Source organism: Syngnathus floridae, chromosome 1, assembly GCF_059516105.1.
Source record: "Syngnathus floridae isolate MCC-2025c chromosome 1, RoL_Sflo_1.0, whole genome shotgun sequence".
Classification (NCBI taxonomy): Eukaryota; Metazoa; Chordata; class Actinopteri; order Syngnathiformes; family Syngnathidae; genus Syngnathus; species Syngnathus floridae.
In genome coordinates this window covers 14,363,675-14,377,996 of record NC_142413.1, presented here as the reverse complement: position 1 = coordinate 14,377,996, position 14,322 = coordinate 14,363,675, and the positions used below count along the sequence as shown (strand labels likewise).

Here is a 14,322-nt window from a genome sequence, read left to right as displayed (position 1 = left end):
ATGGGTTCAAAAGCAGCACGTGAGCTCCTCTAGATAGACTGTTTCCTTCCCATACATCCTTGTATGTTCCAAATGCACATTATCTAGTGCGCCAGAGGCTTCCTTAATGCACACACACTGATGTAGCGTGTCGCTAAATAGACGTAATAGCATAATTGCCTCAGTCATTTTTAGCTTTTCTTTAAGAAAAAACAACAACATTGAATGAACACAGAAGGTCCATCTGTCTTGATTCAAACTTTCTGGGGTACCAGGATCTCAATGACTAATCTACACCAACAAAGAAGGAGCAACAGTCTTTAGAAAGCACATTGGTATTATTTATTGATATTGTGACTAAGTTAAAAAGCAATTACGTATGCTATTAGGCTGACACTATGTCACTGTTGGTGTATGATGATGTCACGCATCATTTGTTTCTGTTTAAAGGACAATGATGCAATTATTGGCACTTATTTTATAGTTCTTAAACTTAAAAGAGTGCACTCGCATGCTGTGCTAAAAGGGAATGAGAAGAGTCAATTCCACCAGCAATAATTCAAGTTGACTGTGTTCCCTTTTTTATTTCCACCATTATTTGTGAAAATACCAACACTTGGTCTAACCCGCCACGATGCAGATTTAGACCGCAGTCCACTCCAGACTTCAAATATTAGACTTTCAACGTGACGAATTTTTGTGAACCCTTAAAAAGACAGTAGAAATGAATGACTGTGGTCAAGGTGATCTTCTTTTCCCTGAATGTAAACAAAGAAATTCAGGCTTAATGTATGTTATTTTAAAAGATTTGAAAACACTTGAAATGACATTGTTTGGCAATATGAATCTTAATTTGCATACTCCCCCTCTATTTTTGCCTTGTTCATGTTCACATTTTCATTAAAAAAAAAATCTGATTTTACTCACCAGTTACTCAGTACTTTTTAGTACTTTTTTTCACTGAATAGTTATTATTTGGAAGATTACTTTTTACTCACACGAGATTCATATTATTCTAAAGTGACAGCGCTACTTCCAGAGTAAAAACTCTTCCCACCTCTGGTGTTTGTCGATATGTTTGCGGCTGGCAACATGCTCATGGATCCGCACACTAAATGAAAACTATAATTGGGGAGATTGGAATGAAGTCCTTGCTCGGGTCAGAATGGTTTCAAAAAAAAAAAAAAAAAAAAAAAGGAGGGGGGGGGATCCTCGACATTGGCCATACAGTAGGGGGTCGGGGTGAGCAGTGGCTAATCTGCATGAAACAGGACCACCCCTTCAAAATAGGCTAAAGCAGGTGTACTGTAATTCTTGATCTGTGGGGTACTCGGATGAAATTAGCACACTTGTATATTGTTGCTTTGGTAGACATCGGCTTTTCTTCCTATTTTTACGCACACAACACAATAAAGAACAGGACTTGGCATGAATATCAATTATGACGCGACTTGTCACCTGGCACACAACGCACATGGGTTATATATAAATGATAGCCATGTATTATTTCACACGTTTATGCGGTCGCCATGGAAACAGGGTGCGGTAGAAGCATTTCTCTCAGGAGAATTGCCAAGAGAATGGGTCAATTGCTCAAAAAGCGTCAGGTCGTGTAGGAATAAGGATGCATCGTGTCAAATATATACCAATTGTTTATATAAAATGTATAAGTTAGACGAACTCAATTTGTTTTTTTATGAATTGCTAGTTATTGACGTTTGGGGATTTATTTTCCCACGATTGAGAAGAGCATCCTGTAGAAAACCAATATAACCATATCTGTCTTTAGAGATTTGGTGAGTTTAGGTATTTTATTTTCTTCTGGGTTAAACAAACACGCCATGTGCTATACAATACATTTCTCATAAACGCGCCTGCAAACAAATGTGCTTCCTTTGTTGTTAACCTAGGATCTAGTGTTTCTCAACAATCCATGAGGGCATTGTGGGAACCTATTAAAAAGGGCTTTGGTTTAATTATCAATTCATTAGCTTGTTATTCCCACTTAAATGCACACATGTGCTCCTTAAAAATAGTGTTTCTTCCCTATTGATGTCAAAATGCATCCAGGTTTACAGGCAGTTTAATGCTTCATATGAAAATAATTAGACAAATGCTCAAGGCTACAAGTACGTAAATGCAGGAGCAGTTGCACCTTTACATTTGTATTAAAATCCATTCAAACATTCTCAATTGTTAAGGGGTTCAGGTTGGCCATTCTGTCGTTTTCCAAAAATGAGTCTTCAACCCCAGAACTCTCCTTGCATGATGATTAAATGCGTTTTGATTAGGTGAGGCCATGTTGTAAACTTCCTGTGTGGTTGCACAGTCTGGCCTGCCATGAACACTATTATTATCCCAGCAAATTAGTCTCTGCCTCAAGCCGCCCCTGCTCCAGATCACTCTTTGCTAACCCCTCATTTTTCACCCTGTCTGGCCGCTCGGACCCCGGGATCCCCCCTCCGCCGCCACCACCACCATTCTCATCCAGGCAGATCTTAACCCCTGTGAATATTAAGCAGGCTGCAGGAATGCTTCAGCTAAATTGGCAGCAGATGTCGTTGAGGGGATTTGCCGCGGAGGTGTTTTGTCTGCAAAGTAAGCTGTAAAACATCGGCCAGGATGACAGCTCCTCCGGCGAAGCGGCACAAGGTAGCCGTGTATGGAGTTCTACTTGGACGCAAACATGGCGGAACGCTCCACCTTCCGTTGAATGCTCACTTAAGGGAGGCCTCAAGGGACTTGATGCTGTATTGACAGGTTCTCATGAGTTCAAGTGAATCTTTATGATGATGTCTATCCTTTCGCTGTAAAGGACAAAAGAAACTGGCAAAATAGCGTATGAGACTGTCCTCATAGTCTAGCTTAGTGACTACACTATTCATCTTTGGTGGGGAAGGAATGTGGTGGTGGATGGGGTTTGCTCTGTGATTTGATGGAATAATCAATCGCAAAATTGATTCTAAAATCAACTAAGGAATATATATTAATTATACAGCAATATACTTCTCACTTCTCTCACCAATAGACAGAGACAGACAGAGACAGACGGGTGTAGCAATGTCATAGTTGTTAATAAAATATAGTAGCTCAGAATACACTTTTCATTCAAGACATTATTTTTGTCAGCTGACTGACTTCGAGAAATTACATGGTGCTGCTGCTCACAGTCTCTTCCACTGTGAAAACACACTTAAAGTACCAAGTCTGGATAATGATATTATAAATGGCTAACGCAAAATGGAATCCATTTCAAAAGTGTATAGGTGAATTCATCCAGAGCTTACATTGAAAATTTAATTATTATATAATATAATTTGAAAAAATTACAGACTTGGAAAATGTTTTTACTTGCCCGTCACATCAGTTTGACAGGAAGCAGGCGCAAATTCTCAATGCATCTGGGGGTTGGGAGTGAATGACTGACTATGGAGGAGAAAATGTTTAGGTCGTTTGCAGCAAATTCTAAAGCGGCCGGTCCTCCAGGCTTCTACGGCCGACCTAAACAATGACACGTGATTTTTATTTTTTCCAAAATAAAGTCTGAGCCAAAATTTGGAGTGCTTGGAAGTCCTGCAGAACTCTTGGCTCTGAGCACAGCAGGAAAATAAATGGGTCACAAGCTCAAATAAGTCAATAGATGCTAATAGGGGCTTTCAAGTAGCTCCGTTTTATGAGAGAGGAAGCATTACTGAGTGCATGACCTTCCTAATGATTTAAGTGTTTAAGTAGTCAGTATTTGGAATTATTCATAATACCCTCCACCTTGTCTTAGGCCCCTGTTCCAGCTGAAGAAAAAAATCATGATGCCACCGCCATGCTTCACTGTAGCTATGGTGTTTTTTGGTGATGTGTTTGAATCAAACATGCCTTTTGGAATTCTGGACTAAAAATTCTGGACTAAAAATTCTGGATGACTTGGTGTCATCGGACCATAAAACACTTTCCCTTTTGCCATTGGGAGATTGCAAGTTGTTTGTTTACTTTTCAAGACAATGAGTCCATCTCGCCACCCAACCACATAGCACAGATTGTGACGAAAATGGGAGTTTGTTGTCACTAAAAAGTCAGTACTGAAAATCCTGCAGCTTCTTCCATGTTGCTGTCGGCCTCTTGGCAGCCTCCCTGGCCAGCTTTCTTTTCATCAATTTTGGAGGGATGTTTACCTATTAGTAACATCACTGTTGTGCCATATTTTCTCCACTTGATGATGACAACCTCTAATACATTGGGTGAAAGTAGAGAACAGTCAATTTATTTACTGACAAGATGGAAGTCAATGTGAGATTTAAATTCACTGGTGGCCAAGAACCACGAAACACCTTCTGCCAAGAATCCACTGCGGTAAATAGCTGGATGTATGTAAGCCCCAAGCTGACACTAAACTATCTACACTTTGAATAAATACTGTAAGGCCCGCATCCATCTTGCTTAGGCTCGCTATTGAATTCTAACAACTTCCACCCCTGTGAACACTCAGGCGCAGATGAGAAAAACTTTTATTACTTTCTACCTTGTGAAAAAAAAAAGGGGAGAGGTATAAGTTGATTGTTGATGAGTTAACAGAACAGGACTGGGCACCCAGCCATGCACCGTGGTGAAAATATGATTAAAAATGCGCATTGGGAATTTTGTATTTTCTTATGGCTCGATATCTAGAGAACAGTTTCCCTGGACCTAGAATTTAAATGGCTCAGTCAGGTAGCGGTCCAGGTAACTTAATTCCTAGTCAATGTAATTCTGGGGGTGAACACCTAAATCTGTCGGCCAGTCAAATGTTATGGCTAGAATGACCTGGGAAGAGTTTCAAAAGGTGGCTCCATTGTAATTGACCACACTGAGCGAAACCTGTTTTCTTCATGGTAGAACCTCGCTCCCGACTCTACAAAGCCAGAGAGTTTTTATCAGCACTTGTAGTCTGGGGACACCAATGGGGCAGCAGCTGTGGGCGGGTCCTGGCACCTGCTTTGGGATTGAACACTGAGGGAATGACGGGGTAAATGTGAGGTCATGGCTGTCAGCAGCCTCTCGGTTATAGCGGCCAAGTGGGACTGTAGATATAAGATGTATGGCCTGGGTGGGTAAGGGGGAGAAACAGCTACAGTGATGATATGACGGAGGCACTTTGGAGGTTCCACACTGACGCCATCTGCAATTTTATGCCTTATAAAACAGTTTACATAGTAGGTTTCCCCCACAAATCCAAATTTTCCTCAAGAAAATAAATGAATGAGATGTTTTTTATCTTTCCATAATATTTCCACAAATCCACACCATTCAAACTTCCAAATATTTATACCATAGTAGAATTTTTGATAGTTTTTACGTTCAAATTTTCTTATTTTCTTTATACCCAAAATAAATGGTCGTTTGAATAATCGTGATTTCAATTATTACCAAAATCATTGTGATTGATATTTTTTTCATAATCAAGCAGCCCTAAGTGGAACTACTTTTAACCTTGTCCTAAAATTCTCATATTATCTCTATAAAATTCCCAAATTAACAACTAGTTTACATTTGACCAACTCCTTCCACATCTTTTGAGCGATTCACACCATTACAATTTTATGCCTCATTCGACATTTGAACAATTCAACTTATTCCCCAGTATTTCATGCATTGTCAAGCAAACGTCAACAGAAATTGCATTCTCCAGTTGAAAGAATGATACTGCCACACTAAGGGTGTCTTGGGGGCGGAGCTGTTGTAAAAAACAAAGGGATGCCCACTTCCTTCTTCCCCTTTGGTGCGCCAGCCCTGCCTCAAGGGAGGCCCCCACAATGTATAATTTGTTAGGAGATACTTTCCTTTGTATATTTTTACTCTTCTTATTTTCTTCCTCCATTCCACCTCCCGTCCTCTTGTATTTATTTGCTTTCTTAACAGCGGCCTGCTTGTCACAGGCCGACATTTTTAATAAACGACCTCAGTGCTCGCCAAGGACGAGTGTTTATTTGCCTAGGTGAACCCGAAGGCACACGATTATTTTGGCGATACCTACGTTTAGGCGACAGGCTGACCTTGGATTGCGTTACCTGGGGCCTTCAATCGCATTCCCTCGCCACTTGCTGAAGATGTTTGGACTGATACAAGCGGCTTGGGTGTCATAATTGATAGACCTGAGCTGCCATCGGAGCAAAGGCCTTCCTCCACATGTGATATTAATGGCATGCTGTGTTCACTACATTCATTGTTTGAAATGGTTTCCCTTCTGCACAAGCAAAGCGTCAAGTGAAGTCATGGTGAAAACGTTCAGTCCGACACTAAATGTTCTCCAAAGGGACCCTCACAATTTCTTTTGTTTGTTGCTGTTTGTCAGTTTTTTTTCCCGCCCCCCACCGCCCCCAAGCTTTCGCCACGCTTTTCCACGGGAACCGTCAAGGCTAACTAAAGGCATGAAAAGGCCATGGCGCGGCGGAGGCGCTGATCCATGACTGGCCTTTGAAAGTGTGCGCATTGAAATCAAGTTGTCCGGCTTCAAGAAGCAGGAGGTGCCACAGTGCTGCCTCGGGCCACTCGGTGTCACCGAGCACCTTTGAAGGGTTAATGCGCATTTTTCTCACTTGTCAAGTAACTCGTGATGGGGGGCACAGAATAACTTAGTGCTAAGGTCACTAGCAATAGCACGCAAAGGTCTTTGGAATAGTCCATTGTTTTATAAAAAAAGCTAAAAAAGTACGTTTTTATAAACACTCTTTTACTCTCTGTCTTTGAAAAGGGTTCATTTTCTGGCACAGCACTTGCACTAAATCTCATTAGACAGATTAATGCTGTGCGTAGAACATTGCTGAGATGATGAAATCTTTTAGATCTTCTCTTCAATGTTCATTATTCAGCGTTTTGGCACAAAGAAATCAAACTTCAGGTTTCCTCTCAAGTCAACCATATTTCACGTCAGAACAATTAAACAAGCCACCCAGTACAGTACCAGACATTCAAGCGATTACACACATAACTGCAAGTTCACTGGCTGTGTGTTAATCTCATTTGATACATTACCATCCTCTTTACAGTAGTGCTAACAAGCCGCAGAGCTCATTAATAGCTAAGGAAAGTTCAAATCTCACAAAGATAAATGCAAGAGGGATCACTGGCCATTAATCACACCACTCCTTGCATAGTTTTATAGCAAGGATAAAGCCTGAAGCCCAGTGGCTCGCAAATAAGTCCCAAATCCACAAAAGAAATCATGCTGAGGATCTCTAGGAACATTTGATTTATTCAGGTTAAATCCAAATTGCATTCAGATGCTTGAAACCACAGCCAAAAAGGGCTTAGCTACAAAAAAAATGAAAGAGGAGTTCATTTGAACATATGGACTCTTGCAACTTAGGTACGTATTGTATCAAACAGTGGCACCCCTGTGCTATGGTCAGATAATGCACAACTTGTGCCAGAAAGTTGTTGCAATTACAGATTCTTTGGCATTCACACGTTTATTTTGGTGGTGGGCGTAGTAGTAAACTTTGCCAGTCGGTCATTAGTCATTCACCAATGACTCGCACGCCAATCCATTGGTCATCAGTTTGTCACTCAGTCGTTGTTTTAACCGGGTTTCCGTCATTGCTAAATTGAAGTTAATCTGTGCTATTTTAAAGGACTATCAGTAAAAAAAGAAGAAAATAAAGCTTTACAAGGGTTAACAGGTTGTTACCCTTGTCAATAGTGTTTTATGAGTAGCATACAATTGTATTCATTTAGAAACAGTTTGGACCAAATTACACACACAAAAAACAATAATCTTATACTATTACTATTCCTCCTCAAATAATTACTCGTTAAGGTTTTTTTTCTAGGAGAATGCTCTGTGAGAAGATGAGACCAAAGTAAATAGTTTTGGTAAAACACGTCACTTAGTGTTTACTGTTACACTAGTGTGTCCTCTCTCTTATAAGTGGGATTTGGCTGTGGTCAGAACTAACCAATCACATTTAAATTGAATTGGATTTAGCACCCACTTGCCAGATCCCTCAGATGCTACAGAAGCTCTCTGTGGAAGGTGGCTTGTGCTGTAAGCCATCCATTCAACCATTTTCTGAACTGCTTTATGTGAAGGTAAAAAATGTTGGGAAAAGCCTTCTAACAGCTGAACTTTATCTGGTGTTAAATCAGAGACAGTTGAAATGGTGCCCGGTGTGTGCAGACCCCCATTAAACATGAGTTTGAATACGATTAATTCTGAACAACAGTCACATCCCCCGTAATAAGAGGGTGTGTACATTTATGCAACCAAATTACCTCAGTTGTTTTCACTTTTACTTATGCTTTTAAAAAAAATGATTTTTTCTTCGTGTTGTCATACGGGTCACAATTTACACCAAAGTAGGCCTTTTTTTTAATGATTTATCTTGGTCTCAGTTTTTCATATCATAGAAAAATGACTTTTGTAAAAGGGTGTGTAGACTTTTTATATCCATTACTATCTAGCTAAAAAAGCACTGTGAAGTGAAAAAAATGTGACCCTGTAGCATTGCATGCACTCAATTCTCATTACACCCCATTATTCATAACACTGGAGATTTATTGCAGCGGCAATAGCAGCGGCTTTTAAATCGCAGGATGAGTGCAACATAAACGTCTTCAGATAAGAGCTACCTGTTGCTCACATACGAACAACCCAGTGATTATACTCCTATTGCGAACTGTAATGTGGCGCACATTTACAGTGAGAAGAAGATGCTGGCAGTATCTGAGATGCTTTCACGGCTGATAAGGCGTCCAGTAATGGTACCTCGGGGGTCATTAAGGTCTGCTGTGCAGACACGAGGAGAATAAACAAGCACTGTTTCCACCAGGCTTCTACTTAGTATTCACCGTTTTAATCACGGATGACAAAACATCCAGGAAATAAAGAAAAGGACCGATGGATATAAAAAAGAGAGTTGGCGCCATCAGAGCGTCTTTCTGTCACTTACTTTCAGACACTTTGTTTTGAAGTGTGGTGAAGCTACAAATGTGGGTAAAAAATGAGTGGGAGGGGATGATTTTAACAGGAAAGCTCGGACAAATGCTGGCAGACGCCCAGCACCCATTCTAATGAGGGGCTTAGAGGCTCTCAAGCCTGGCACGGACAGTGTGGGTCCAGCATTCGGTCAAACGGTCCAGGTCATTGAGGAAATGCGTACTAAATGATTGCATTCCACATACCAGCTTGGCAGATGGTTAAAAAAAGTTCAATTGAAGGATGGAAGGAGTATCTTCCAGGAAAAGGCATCACATGTTGAAGATGTTTCCTGTTAGTTTTGCAATGATGTAAAGCCTTTGTCTGAAGAAAACATGTCAATAGTGATGTCAACACGATAAGACGGAACAACACAGGAGGTTAAGAAATTCCCGTTATAATCACCTTTGCGCTAAACATCCTTGACTGATCCTCAAGGTTTCATTTCCACTCACTGGACACTTCATTAGGAACAACTGCATAATCCAGTAAACTTCTACAACAGCAATGACCCGAATAACAAAAAAGAAATATGTCTTGATATGAAACAAAAAGGTTGGCGACAGCAAAATGATATTGTTATGCAGAAAATATGACGAATATTTCATTCTTGTACAGTGTTCCAAGTCCGATTTGTTCAACCTCCAAAAAAATTTTTCCCATAGATACTAATGTAAATGAGTTCAATCCGTTCCATACCGCCATGTAAATGTCTATTTATGTAAAAACATGTACACCCTGTAAAGTATTTAAAAAATATATATTTGACTTTCTTTTTGCGGTGTGCTGCTGGTATCAGTGAATGGAGCCCCGCCGGGTGAGTGTTGACACCAACTCAAAATTGTCTCACTTCCGTCACGTGTGCGTTTGGCATCGCTTGGCCTGCCTCAGCTAACATGCGTTCAGGTTCCAAGAATTAGGTCGAACGCAGAGATGTTTTTCCCACAGATTTTTTTCTGGTCGAAACTCGATTTTACCAAATTGCAAGTCGTTCAAACTCTGAGGTTCCACTGTACTCATTCTTTGGTTACTACGGTGATCTAGTAAGATGCAGTAATATTAGCCATAGAGGATGTAGATTATTCATTATGACTTCCTTAAAGCAAAGCTATGCCTCTTGACTCTTGTTTTACATCCATGGGTAATTCTCTTTCCTTTGTATTTAATTTAACCTCTCCTGGGAGTGGCAATAAAAATCTTGAAGTCTCTTTTTTGATCAATTGAGCACCAGTTGCCTATAACTGCTGCTTGCTGTGAAGTTGAGCTCTGTCTTTTACATTAGAAAACCTATGCCATATATTAAACACAAGACTGCAAACCACTATTTAAAAAAAAAAAAAAAAAAATCAAAAGTACTGTAAATGGCACCGTCGATAAACATACAATTCCAGATCATGTGCAGTGGAAGAGTTCGTCACACGGAAAGAATTTGTATCACAAAGTAAAGTTAATTATAATCTAAATGAAATCACACCACCATCTTTACATCGCTCATAATTCTAATGGACACTTTTAAACAGAGCAAAGCCCTCCATGACACACCCCAAGGGAGCCTCTGTTTTCATTTCAGCTGAGATGGGGTTACCCTTTTTTTAATGTCATGGTTTCTGACTGATATTTAATTGTAATTAGAACGGTAGGTGAGGTCACGATGTGATCAGCATTAATCACGTAGGACCAACGCATCAGTGACGTGTCTTGACCCGATGTTTATGTTGAAATGGAAAACCTCCAGACATCATGATGAGCAACCATCTCCAGTTCATCCTTAACAATTGGACCACAGTGTCCTAATATATTCTCATCTAATTATACCAAGATGTATGTGACATTATCAATCAAGCAAGGCCTCGACGAGTTCTACAAGCCTTTTTTTAACACCTGAGCCTCTCAAGGGGAGGATGGTAATGAAGGTCATTGCGTGTGGAGACACTTTGTATAAACACTGTATAATGTGGGTAATATGAGCAAATTAATAAGCTTTAACCTTCCAGTTTAACCCAAACCCGTCCTGCTGCCTCATCCAGAACTCCATCTGTGGATTTTTTGTTTTTTGCGCTCCCCCCATAAAGTACATTCAAATATCCTTAGGGGCGTGCTTACACTGGGCCTTGTGCACTACTCCGATTAGAAATGAGCCTGCGCATGGCAGCGGGCCAGGAGAAAGAGTGTGTAAAAGACAGATAATGTCCAAAGTTTGGGATCATTTCACATTTCGGATACAAAGAACTGGCTTACACAGCGCATCTACAATCGGGTATCACTGTTAGCTCATTTAATATGGCCTTCCAATATTTGTTCAAACCTACTGAATTGGTCAATAACATACACAGCGAGGATAAACTAACAAAATAAATATCATTATAAAGCCCATCCATATATGAGATGCTATGCCACAAGACATTCATGACTGAGATGTTTTCCTCTCAAGTCTTAGTTGCCATTTCAAATTATTTTTTATGCTGCAGGTATTCAGATTCTAAAGATAAAAATGCTGAACTAAATCATCTTGACATAGACCTACTGTTTGAGTCCTGATGCCAATGGCAAAAGTGTCCCAAAATAGCCTTACATCTCATTCTTTGCTTCTGCCACCAGACTTTAAACCTGACTTAATCATGAAAAAAAAATGTCCATGTGTGGCTGTGAGGGAGTTAACAACAGTTGAGAGACAGCAGAGCGAAGACAATGAATGACTTCCCGCTAACTGGCATGTTGACTCTGCGCTCTCTTTCAACAGGAGATGTTAAGGACTTTGGGATTTTTCATGCTTGATGTCCTCTCTTAAGTTTTTTCACTTCCTCTCATAAAAGAATGGAAATAAACCCTTATGTGAAGGGGAGGCCAGGAAATCAAGCAGACTTTGAAACAGACGGCGACTTTAGCAGACCTTCACGTCCATCAGTAGTCAACCCATAGTCGCTTAAACAAAGCAGTTTGGTTCTCATTAGTGTGGCGTGCATCTCAAGGACCACCTCTCGGCTCTGGATGGTCTCTTGTGTGATGGATGCCTCAGGTCTGTATCGTCCTGCATGGCCAAACAAACACTGTGATGGAATCAGCCCCCTGGTGCACAACTGTATATAATAAAGAAGTCCCCAAATGGGTTGCACACGTGTTATGTGCACACACACCAACGTGTAGTCACCAACCGCCATGCCAAAGGCAATGGAAGAGTCTGTATGTGTTTGTCAGGAAATGAGGTTGCCAGGTTGGTAGGCTAGCTGTCATCAGACAGCGAGAAGGGACTGAGTCTTCCTCTCCTCACATGATCTCACTGAAAGACGACCTGCACAGCTGCATGATCGCCATCTGGCCGCCACGGCTAATTGCTCAACTTGTGAGATTGCTGTAATTACTCACTTTCACACACATACATACACACACATGGAGTGAGTGGATGAACATGATGCTGGATTTGTTTAAGACTGAGGAGAAATATCTTTTTTAGGAAGTTGATACTTAATATGAAATTCTACACAAGCCAGCACACACAAGTTTTTTTTTAATTGTCAAGTTTTTAAATGTTTTTTTTCCCCCCAGTATATTGCCACTACTGTTTTACTACCATCACCAATGTGGTGAGGCAATGTGAGATTTGTAGTCACGGTATGAAACATGTTTGAATTTTTTAAATCTTGCAAACTGAGATACCTTCTGCATCCCTTGAATGCAATTCAAGTCAGGCAGGCTGGGCCACAAGCTTGGCCACTCCAGGGTTGGTTCTAAGCCGCATGTGGCCCGTGGGCCGCTAATTGAATAGCAATCAATAAAGCAAAAACTGCAAAACACAAACCTATCATTTCTAATTCATCTCATGATATTAACTTTGAAATGAAAGGTTTTGCAGACTGAAGCGCCCCATCTACATACATAGCTTGTATCTCAGTTGAGATATCATTTCAAAATACTTCCCATCAGGTAAAGCTACTCTCTTCTGCTCACAACTTAGGAAATATCTGATAAGAACCACGGTTGCCTTCATAGAGCTACTTCCTGCAATCTATTCTGCTAGCAACATGCAACTACTATAAGGCAGTACTTGGTGCTTGGTCTCACTTGACTCCTAAAATCTGGGAAGTTTTGATACTTGCGCTAGTCTAGCAGGTTTCAAACTACATTCATTCTTTTCAAGTTATTCATGATAAGCAGCCACCTTGGGCAATAGAAATAAGCTAAACAATGAGAAATAATTGACAATCCAAAAGAAGTGTAAAAATATACTAGTATAAAGCAGGAGTGTCAAATTCTGGCCCATGGGTCAAATTTAATCTGTACTGTTATATTTGGCCATCCAAGACAATTTTGATGTGTCAATACTAAAATTACAAGTTGTCTTCACTAATAGAGATGTTGCTAGCAAGGTTTATTACAATTCTTTTTTTTTAAATGAACAGTTTTTACTAACCTCTGATTTCAGAAGTAGTTATTCATCAGTGTGTTGCGTAGGCTGTACTGTATATCCGGGGCATCCAAGTCTGGTCCTCAAGAGCCCCTATCCAGCCTTATTTCGATATATCCATGCTGCAGCACATCTGCTTCAAATCATCAGGATGGTTTTCAGGCTTTTTCAAATCTTACTGAGATGCTGATCGTTTGAATCAGGTCAGGTGTGCTGTACTAGGGTTCCGCCTAAAACAGGCCGGATAGGGGCACTTGAGGGCCAAACTTAGGCACGCCTGCTGTATATAATATTAGACGTTCTTCCATTTATTTGGTTTGACAGTCATAATAAGCCTCCAGAGGAAACTATGACTATGATGCGGCCTGCGACAAAAATGAGTTTGACACCCCTGGTATGAAATATAAAAGAATAAACCTCATACTGCATGAGTGTTGTCCGAATCTGTGTTAGACACAAGAGTTACATCCTGCAGGTTGCAGTACATTTTTATGCCAGACTAGGTCTTGTTTTGATTCAGCGGCATTGCATGGGGAACAACATTTATACGAATTTTAATATTGCAGGTAAGGGTTTTCTTAAACTGATTGGTACTTTCGCTCCCACTGTATGTACGTTTTAGTTGTATTTTCTACACTAAGGACAAGATGTATTGTCTCAGTGTTGTGGTTGCCTCAGTTTTCTGCTCCCCGGTTGTATTTGACTTTTCTTTATTTCTTCCATTTTTATTTGCCCTCGTCCATTGAAATCACCTCTGTGCAAGTTGTTCAGTTGGCTGCCGTTTTGGATGGCTGAGCGTCTTTATGTTGTACAATGTCTTCCCCTGCTGGTTGAATGTTTGCTTTTCCAAACAATGAATGAGTCGTGATTTGTGGCACCTCTGTTACATGATCTTTCTACTTCAAGTCTGTCACCAACATTTTCGTATTTCTTTTCCCCAGTTTGACAGTTTTCAGAGAGTTTATATCTCTTCAGATCTCGGCTCCATGGATTAATG

At 40.4% G+C, this 14,322-nt stretch overlaps 1 protein-coding gene across 3 annotated transcripts in view; it reads right to left on the bottom strand.

Moving 5' to 3' along the window:
• Window positions 1-13,538, bottom strand: part of xpnpep2 (X-prolyl aminopeptidase (aminopeptidase P) 2, membrane-bound) — a 100,771-nt gene extending 87,233 nt beyond the window's left edge. For all 3 annotated transcript variants that reach the window (XM_088373823.1, XM_088373805.1, XM_088373814.1), the window contains exon 1: window positions 13,332-13,538. The gene's annotated coding sequence lies outside the window, so the exon portion shown is untranslated. The remainder of the gene's footprint in view (window positions 1-13,331) is intronic.
• Between the last annotated feature and the right edge of the window lie 784 nt (window positions 13,539-14,322).